Below are 10,000 nucleotides of genomic sequence, written 5' to 3' on the forward strand. Positions count from 1 at the left end.
TCTTATTTTTCTTTCCTTTTTCTTCCTTATTCCTTCCTTTCGTCCACGTTCTGTTCTCTCTTTCTTTCGTTCACACTTTGTTGTTCTTCCGTTCAGGGTTCAAAACGTCATCCATCATTCCTTCCTTCTTTCTTTCTTTCTTTCTTTTCTTTCTTTTTTTCTTTATTTATTTACTTATTCTGCTTCGTCTTGAGTACTGGAACAACCTGGAAAGAAAAAAGAAAAGGGAATGAAATAATGGCAATAATAATAATAATAATAATAATAATAATAATAATAATAATAATAATAACAGTGACATAATCCGTATTTTTGGACGTAATTGCTTTGGTTTCATTTCGTTTGAGCTCAATCTTGCTAGGTCAATACTCTCTCTCTCTCTCTCTCTCTCTCCTACTATTACAACTACGACTTTAAGGTTCGTTTACTAAGTATATTCGCTATAGTCTACTACTACTACTACTACTACTACTGCTACTACAACTACTACTACTACTACTACTACTACTACTACTACTACTACTACTACTACTACTACTACTACTACTACTACTGCTACTACAACTACTACTACTACTACTACTACTACTACTACTACTACTACTACTACTACTACTACTACTACTACTACTACTACTACTACTACTACTACTACTACTACTACTTTAAAAATTGTTATAGTACCAGTGTGTGTGTGTGTGTGTGTGTGTGTGTGTGTGTGTGTGTACTGTGGGCACTCACCTTTAATCAGGGCAGGCAGGTATCATCACACAGCCCGCCACAGTCTCCACCTGGCGGGGATTCAATACGTTACCTTAAGACATGGCTCCGAATTATAAACAGCGCTCGTATTTTTTTATAACAACTTCGTAGCCTATTCTTTCTCTAAGCGCCTCCGCCAGACCCTGTTACCTACGAGCCTTCTACGAACTACTTTTAAAAATCAGTCTTAATCTTATTATTATTATTATTCTACTTCTTTACAACTTCTTCCTCTACTTCTTCTTTTTCTTCTTCTTCTTCTCTTTCTTCTTCATTATCTTCATTTCCATTTTTCTTTGTTTTAATTCATTTGCGGTGGACTGATTGCATTAGATAATTGATCCTGAAATAATCTGATTGTTGGCGTGATCTCCCTTCTCGCCTTCTGACCGACCGACCGATTGACCGACCGACTTATATATTATCTGTCTATCTGTATGTCTGTCTATCTTTAATTATCAGTTTTCTATATTTAGATTTTAGGGCTTCTCTCTCTCTCTCTCTCTCTCTCTCTCTCTCTCTCTCTCTCTCTCTCTCTCTCTCTCTCTCTCTCTCTCTCTCTCTCTCATTTGTTCTGTAAAATATTAAAATTCCTGACTGCTTGACTAACTGACTGACTGAGTGGCTGAGTGACTGACTGAGTGACTAACTGACTCATTTTGATTTCGCTCACCTCTCTTTGTTGGCCTCGAACGAACACACGAACGAACGCAACTTGGAAATCTGAAACAATAGATACACAGTTAATGCCTCTGTTTGTGTGTGTGTGTGTGTGTGTGTGTGTGTGTGTGTGTGTGTGTGTGGCAGTCCTGTGTGTGTGTGTGTGTGTGTGTGTGTGTGATGTAAAGTGTCGTAAGGTAAGAATTAAGAGGGTGTGTGCGGCAGTCCTGTGTGTGCGTGTGTGTGTGTGTGTGTGTGTGTGTGTGTGTGTTTGCTTTCTCGTTCACTTAGTTTATGTCTCTCTCTCTCTCTCTCTCTCTCTCTCTCTCTCTCTCTCTCTCTCTCTCTCTCTCTCACCTGGCCATTCCCCGCACCTGTTCTCCCTTAGTTAATTAATTATTGCACATGTCACGTATTTTTTCATCGGTTTTGGGAATTCTAAATCGTTCCAGGACGCTAGAATTCTTTTCCTTTTTCCTTCCTTTCTAATACTTCCCAGGACCATTTTTCTCCTTCAATTACTGATATGTGCCAATACCTTTTTCTCTCCTTATATTTTCCTGCAGTATTTTCATTATTTGTGGGATTCTTATATTTTTGTTTATGTGTTTATTTATTTCCGGGCTGGATTCGAACTCGGGTCCTCCTTGACGCGGGGCTCACATGCTAACCACTCAGCCACCGATTCCCCATGTACGTTTCCTGATATCTTTGTTTTTTTTTTGTCTTCTCTTTTCTTTGTTTTTTCTTTATATTGTTTCTTTTTCCAGCTTTTTTATGATTTTCCTTAATTTTTTTCTCTCCCACTTAACTTTTCTTCCTTCCTTCCCTCACATTAGTTTCCTCTTATTCTGTTTCTCTCCTTCTCTCCAACACTTCTCTAAATCTTCTTCCTCCACATCTTCCTCTTCCTCTTCAGTGCTCTCCTCCTCATCCTCCTCTTATTCAGTTTCTCTCCTTCTCTCCAACACTTTCCCGAGCCTTCTTCCTCCTCTTCTTCCTCTTCCTCTTCAGTGTTCTCTTCATCCTCCTCATATTCAGTTTCTCTCCTTCTCTCCAACACTTTCCCGATCCTTCTTCCTCCTCTTCTTCCTCTTCCTCTTCAGTGCTCTCCTCCTTACTGTTTTCTTTCTTTTTTCCCAACTTTTGTATGATTTTCCTTAAGTTTTTTCTCTCCCACTTAACTTTTTCTCCTTCCTTCCCTCACATTATTTTCCTCTTATTCAGTTTCTCTCCTCTCCAACACCTCCCCGAGCCTTCTTCCTCCTCTTCTTCTTCTTCCTCTTCAGTGCTCCCTTCCTCTTCCTCCTCTTATCTTTCTCATCTTAATTTTCTTGCTTTCCGGAATTGTAAAACTTTGCCGCTGACCTAACACCTTTTTTCCTCTCTCTCTCTCTCTCTCTCTCTCTCTCTCTCTCTCTCTCTCTCTCTCTCTCTCTCTCTCTCTCTCTCTCTCTCTCTCTCTCTCTCTCTCTCTCTCTCTCCTACAGTTTTTTCCCCCTCCCTCCTCCTCCTCCTCCTCCTCATTTATCTCCTTGCTTTAATATTCTCTCTAACACACTTTCATCTTTTTTCCCCTCTTCCAGGACATATTTCCGTCTCTCTCTCTCTCTCTCTCTCTCTCTCTCTCTCTCTCTCTCTCTCTCTCTCTCTCTCTCTCTCTCTCTCTCTCTCTCTCTCTCTCTCCTACAGTTTTTCCCCCTCCCTCCTCCTCCTCCTCCTCCCCCTCTTCATTTATATCCTTGCTTTAATATTCTCTCTAACACACTCTCCATTTTCTTTCAATAGGTTTTTTTTTTTTCATTTTTGGCTCGCGTTTCATTATTTTTTTCCTCCTTCAACTCTTTTTTTTTCCCTTATTTCCCTCTTCCATTTCTCCTTATCTCTCTCTCTCTCTCTCCCTCTTCTTCCTCCCTTTTATTTCATGTCGGTTATATTCCTTCGATCACATTTTTTTTTATATAAATTCATTTTTTTGCTTCTGTTACTTTTTTCCTCCTCCATATTCTTCCCCTCACATTTTATCCTCCTTTCTCTCCTCCAGCAGTTTTTATTTCCCTCCTTTTCTTCCTCCTCTTTTATCTCCCCTCATAAATTTGCTTCAATATTCTTTCCAGTTTTTTTTTTTCAATACATTTTTTTCCTAAATCGAATTCTAAAACTTTTTGGCTCACGTTACAATATTTCTCTCTCTCTCTCTCTCTCTCTCTCTCTCTCTCTCTCTCTCTCTCTCTCTCTCTCTCTCTCTCTCTCTCTCTCTCTCTCTCTCTCTCTCTCTCTCTCTCTCTCTCTCTCTCTCGTTGTTTGTTTGTTTTCCTATTTGTTTTATTAATTAGGCTGCCTCGGTAGGCCTCCATTTGTCTTTCTCTCTTTCTCGCTCTCTGTCAGCCTATCTATCTATCTATCTATCTATCTCATTTTTGCTTCTCTCTTAGTTTTCTTATTTAGATTGAATTTTCTCCTCCCTATTTCTCTCTCTCTCTCTCTCTCTCTCTCTCTCTCTCTCTCTCTCTCTCTCTCTCTCTCTCTCTCTCTCTCTCTCTCTCTCTCTCTCTCTCTATCTATCTATCTATCTATCTTATTTATGTTAGTTTTCTTATTTAGATTGACCTTTCTTCTCATTTCTTTTTATCTATTCAACTACCTGACTAACTATCTATCTATCTATCTATCTCTCTATCTATTTCTGCTTCCTCCTATTCGCCAAACTTTTTCACGTAAATGTTAAAGTCACGGTTTCGCTTCAGGACCCGGAGAGTATCGACCCGCCCCAGGCCTGCTATTAATACACACACACACACACACACACACACACACACACACACACACACACACACACACACACACACACACACACACACACACACACACACACACACACACACACATAGATAGAGATAAAGCTAGAGACAAACGAGAGAGAGAGAAAATAGGATAAAAACCATCAGAAATGAAAATACACACACACACACACACTCTCTCTCTCTCTCTCTCTCTCTCTCTCTCTCTCTCTCTCTCTCTCTCTCTCTCTCTCTCTCTCTCTCTCTCTCTCTCTCTCTCTCTCTCTCTCTCTCTCTCTCTCTCTCTCTCTCTCTCTCTCTCTCTCTCTCTCTCTCTCTCTCTCTCTCTCTCTCTCTCTCTCTCTCTCTCTCTCTCTCTCTCTCTCTCTCTCTCTCTCTCTCTCTCTCTCTCTCTCTCTCTCTCTCTCTCTCTCTCTCTCTCTCTCTCTCTCTCTCTCTCTCTCTCTCTCTCTCTCTCTCTCTCTCTCTCTCTCTCTCTCTCTCTCTCTCTCTCTCTCTCTCTCTCTCTCTCTCTCTCTCTCTCTCTCTCTCTCTCTCTCTCTCTCTCTCTCTCTCTCTCTCTCTCTCTCTCTCTCTCTCTCTCTCTCTCTCTCTCTCTCTCTCTCTCTCTCTCTCTCTCTCTCTCTCTCTCTCTCTCTCTCTCTCTCTCTCTCTCTCTCTCTCTCTCTCTGCACCTAACACCGCGGTCACCAATCCTCCCCGCGGGCCACTAGACGCTCTCCGCAAGTCTCCATTAGAGGGATTCGAACCCTAAACCTGACTCCTCGATCCTCCCTCGGCCATCACTCGATCCTCTCCCACCTCTCCCTCGCACCTTACTCTCTTAGCGACGGGTTTGGATCCTGTTAGTTCTCTCTCTCTCTCTCTCTCTCTCTCTCTCTCTCTCTCTCTCTCTCTCTCTCTCTCTCTCTCTCTCTCATGCTTTTCTTCCCATCTCTTCAATTTTCTCTTTCTCTCTCTCCCTCCTCCATTTTTTTTTATTTCCTCCTTCTTCCTCCTTTATCCTTCCTCCTCTTATTATTTTCTTTATCTTTATCTTTATCTCGCTCACGCCATTCACTCTTTTCTTCATCTTTCTGTATTTTTTCTGTATTTTTTTCTGTATTTATCTGTATTTTTTCTGTATTTCTGTATTTCTGTATTTCTTCTGTATTTTTATTCTGTATTATTCTGTATTTTCTGTATTTTTTCTTCAACTTTCTGCATTTTTCTGTTTTTTTCCTGTATTTATCTGTATTTTTTCTGTATTTCTGTATTTCTGTATTTCTTCTGTATTTTTCTGTATTATTCTGTATTTTCTGTATTTTTTCTTCATCTTTGTTTTTTCTCTTTCTTATTTTCATTTTTTTCACCTACGTTTCCTTTTTCCCTTTCCTTCCCTCCCTCTCCTATTTTCTCTCTCTCTCTCTCTCTCTCTCTCTCTCTCTCTCTCTCTCTCTCTCTCTCTCTCTCTCTCTCTCTCTCTCTCTCTCTCTCTCTCTCTCTCTCTCTCTCTCTCTCTCTCTCTCGTCAGCCCTTACATCATAGGTACTTTCCTTCGTCCCTCCCTTCCTCCTTATCTCCTCTCTCTCTCTCTCTCTCTCTCTCTCTCTCTCTCTCTCTCTCTCTCTCTCTCTCTCTCTCTCTCTCTCTCTCTCTCTCTCTCAGATAGGTAGATATACAGAGAGAGAGAGAAGAAGAAGAAATAAAAAAATGGAGGAAAGCGTAACGAAGGAGAGACAAAGAAAGAAAGAAAAGAGAGAGAGAAAGAACTGGAATGAAAATAGAGAGAGAGAGAGAGAGAGAGAGAGAGAGAGAGAGAGAGAGGGATGTCAACCATAGAGTAGTGACCTTTACAATCATCGTGAGCGTCTCTCTCCATCACCTCCAATTGATTTCTTTATCTCCTTTTGCCTTATTCTCTCTCTCTCTCTCTCTCTCTCTCTCTCTCTCTCTCTCTCTCTCTCTCTCTCTCTCTCTCTCTCTCTCTCAGGTAAATGGAATGGAATTGAGAGAGAGAGAGAGAGAGAGAGAGAGAGAGAGAGAGAGAGAGAGAGAGAGATAATGAAAGCGATAAGGGAGGGAATGAGAGATAAATGGAAGAGAGAAAGAAAGAAAGAAAGAAAAGAGGGAAGGAGTGAAAGGAAGGGGATAGAGGGAGAGGAAAATGGAAGGAATGGAAAAGAGGAGGAGGAGGAGGAGGAGGAGGAGGAGGAGGCAGAGGAGGAGGAGGAGGAGGAGGAGGAGGAGGAGTAGGGAAGGGAAGGGAAGGGAGGAAGAGGAGGAGGAGGAGGAGGAAACGGAGGAGGGAGAGGAGGAAGAGGAGAATGCTAAGGAGATTGAATTAATGGAAACTGTGAAAACACACACACACACACACACACACACACACACACACACACACACACACACACACACACACACACATACATAGATAGATAGATAGATACAGAGAGAGAGAGAGAGAGAGAGAGAGAGAGAGAGAGAGAGAGGAAGGACACTGAGGATAATCAAACGCAAGGTCACACGCCTTACCTGATAGCTCTCTCTCTCTCTCTCTCTCTCTCTCTCTCTCTCTCTTACCCTAATCTCAAGTACCTCCTCTTCCTCCCTTTCTTCCTCTTCCTCCCACTCCACCTCTTCCTCCTCCTCCTCCTCCTCCTCTTCCCTTCCTTCTCTCTTCTTCTCCTCCACTTTAACCTTGCTACCACTTCCCTCCATCCTTCTCTCCATCCTTCCCTCCCCTTCCTTCCCTTCCCTTGCTTCCCTTCTTCCCTTTCCTCTTCTTAACACAGTCCCTTTGTTATCTTCCTCCTTCCTCCTCCTCCTCCTCCTCCTTCTCCTCCTCCTCCTCTTCTTCCTTTCCTCCACGTAATCTTGTCTTTCCTCCAATTGATTAATGATAACGAACACCAAGACAGAAGGAAAAAGAAGATTAATTAAAGAAGAAAAAGAAAGTTACTGAAGAAAAGTTGTACCAAGAGGGAAGGAAAAATTATGAAAGAAAGTTAAGTAAAGGAAGATATTAAAACAAAGGAATAAGAGAGAGAGAGAGAGAGAGAGAGAGAGAGAGAGAGAGAGATGAAAGAAAACCATTATAAAAGATAGATACACCTTCCTCGGACTGATAGATAGATATATACATACATACATACATTCAAAGGGAGATATAGATAGACAGGTAAAAAGCGAAAGGAAGAACTGACAGATAGATAGCCCTTCCTCGAACTGATAGACAGACAGATTAACAGGTGAGTTCCCGCCATAATTATCGAGGCTGATTGAGTTACAGGTGAGCCGAGGAAGGGAACAACAATTTCTGGAGTGTCACTTTTGGGCCAAACATTAAAATTCACGTCAGTTCACACTACAGCGTTTCTGGTGATAAGCTTTGTCTGGTTATAAACTTAGTAAATATTTTGTCTTGTTATATATAGAGTTAGATATGTGGGTAAATAGATAGATAGATAGAGAGATACGTAGGCAGAATCTTTAAATATCTGCAGTGTCACCTTTTCGTAATTTTTATAGACCTCGCCATTCACAGGACAAAGATTCGTGCATAAACAATTAATTTCACGCCATAAATATCACGTTACTTGTGTGTGCGTGTGTAAAGACTCCAAGGCAATCCGATCACTGAGTTTTACGAAGGGTCATTCATTACCAACCAACACTACGACTTTCATTTCTAAGGGCCGCTTTCACAATCACTTCCTTTGTTTTGATCGTTACCAATGGCGGCGATCGACGCTATAGTTTTCCACGTGAAACTGGCCGATGGGGTAGTGGCGGCTGCAGAGGAAGCGAGAGGTGTTGAGAGTGTGTGGTAAGGTGCGGGGCTAGGCTAACCCCGCAGCCGCCACTACCTCATCGGCCGTGGAAATCAACGTTGCCAGATTATCGTACTCAGTGCATCGTATTTACCGGTTTCTGATCCTTAACTATTGCCAAGAAACAGCAATAATTAACCATTTTAACGTTAAGTATATATGAAGGCAGTTATTGTGGTCGAGGAGGCTGTTTTTGGGTCGGAAATAGGCAAACATAGGAGGCTGAGTACGATAATCTGGCAACGTTGGTGGAAATACTAGAGCGGCAATAACAGCCATTGGTAACGATCAAAACAAACAAAATTACTGTGAAAGCGGCCCTAACCCAGAGTCACTTTTTACACTATACGAAGCAGCTCAAGGCCAATAAACGAAAATAAAGCAAAAAAAGACCCGCTAATCACTGCCCTCCAATAGTAAACAGAAGGATAGGCGAGAACAGACGTCAGTTTCGGGTGGCGAGGCGTCATGATCCTCCCCTCGTGAAAGCGTTCAAGTCGTAGGCAGGAGGAAATACAGACGAAGGAAGGAAGGAAGGAGTTTGTCAGAGTTATTTAGAACGATATCTGTGTCCTAATCATCTTTACTTTCATAGATATTGTACTTTAATCTGTTTCCTGCCTCCCTACAATCCTCCTCCTCCTCCTCCTCCTCCTCCTCTTTCGCCTCATACCTGTTGCGTCACTTTTTTTTCTTTTTTCGTCTATAAATAAATTCCTCTTTGATCTTACGTCATTTATAGTTTTGATTAAGCTGAGTAGGTCTGTGTTACTCTCTCTCTCTCTCTCTCTCTCTCTCTCTCTCTCTCTCTCTCTCTCTCTCTCTCTCTCTCTCTCTCTCATAATGGCTCTAATTACCTCTCCTCCCCTGCGTCCTGTTCCTCCCTCCCTCCAGCTCTCTCTTCCCTCCCTCCCTATTTACCTCCATCTCTCCATCGCTCCATTCCCTCTGCCTCTTCCTCCCTTCCATCTATTCTTTTTTCTATCTTTCTCTCTCTCTCTCTCTCTCTCTCTCTCTCTCTCTCTCTCTCTCTCTCTCTCTCTCTCTCTCTCAGTAACTAATCTTCTCTTCCTCCCTCAATCTCTCCCTCTCTCACTCCCTCGTTTCCTCCTTCCCTCCCTTCCTTCCCCTTCCATATCTCTCTCCTTTAATACCCTTTCCATATCTCTTCCCTTTCTTATTTATCTCTTTTCTTTCTTACCTTTCTATTCATCTTTCCTTCCTTCTCCTTCTATGTTCTCTCCTTCCTTCCCCTTCTTTATCTCTCTCTCTCTCTCTCTCTCTCTCTCTCTCTCTCTCTCTCTCTCTCTCTCTCTCTCTCTCTCTCTCTCTCTCTCTCTCTCTCTCTCTCTCTCTCTCTCTCTCTCCTTACATTCCTTCTACGAGTATGTCTCTCTCCTTCAGTATATCCTCCTGTCCTTCTCTCTCTCTCTCTCTCTCTCTCTCTCTCTCTCTCTCTCTCTCTCTCTCTCTCTCTCTCTCTCTCTCTCTCCTTCCCTTTCTTCTTTATATACTCCTTCCATCACTCTTTCAGTCTCACCCATAATCCTTCCTCTCCCTCCCTCCCTCCCTTCATTCATAAATCACACTTGTCAAGGAGCGAGGCGAGGCGTGGCCGAAACTGTCGCCCTGATATAAACAATGCGAGGGTGGCAGCGTAAACAAACTGTACATCACCAGCACGAAGAGGAAGAGGAGGAGGAGGAGGAGGAGGAAAAAGAAGGAATACGAACAGGAGAAGAAGGAGGATCAGGCGCAAAAGAAGAAGGAGGAGGAGGAGGAGGAGGAGGATTAAAAGAAGGAATACGAACAGGAGGAGAAGGAGGATCAGGCGCAAAAGAAGGAGAAGGAGAAGGAGGAGGAGGAGCATGGTGGAAAAAAAAGGAAGAAGAATTAAAAAGAAAAGGAAATTGAAAGCGAGAAAAGGATGAAGTGGAGAGAGAAGGGGATAGAGGAGGAGGAGGA

The 10,000-nt window shown here is 42.4% G+C and overlaps 1 protein-coding gene across 3 annotated transcripts in view; it reads right to left on the reverse strand.

The window, feature by feature from the left end:
- LOC127005356 (soluble guanylate cyclase 89Db-like) overlaps positions 1–10,000 on the reverse strand; it is a 34,815-nt gene that overhangs the window by 24,325 nt on the left and 490 nt on the right. The window contains exons 2-4 of one of the 3 annotated variants that reach the window (XM_050874132.1): positions 1,436–1,485; positions 742–791; positions 1–206 (exon numbers count right to left, since the gene is read on the reverse strand). The exon at positions 1–206 is cut by the window's left edge and continues 296 nt beyond it. The gene's annotated coding sequence lies outside the window, so the exon portion shown is untranslated. The remainder of the gene's footprint in view (positions 207–741; positions 792–1,435; positions 1,486–10,000) is intronic. The other 2 variants (XM_050874133.1, XM_050874134.1) reach the window with 2 other exon arrangements.

Source organism: Eriocheir sinensis, chromosome 30 (genome assembly GCF_024679095.1).
Source record: "Eriocheir sinensis breed Jianghai 21 chromosome 30, ASM2467909v1, whole genome shotgun sequence".
NCBI classification, from domain to species: Eukaryota; Metazoa; Arthropoda; class Malacostraca; order Decapoda; family Varunidae; genus Eriocheir; species Eriocheir sinensis.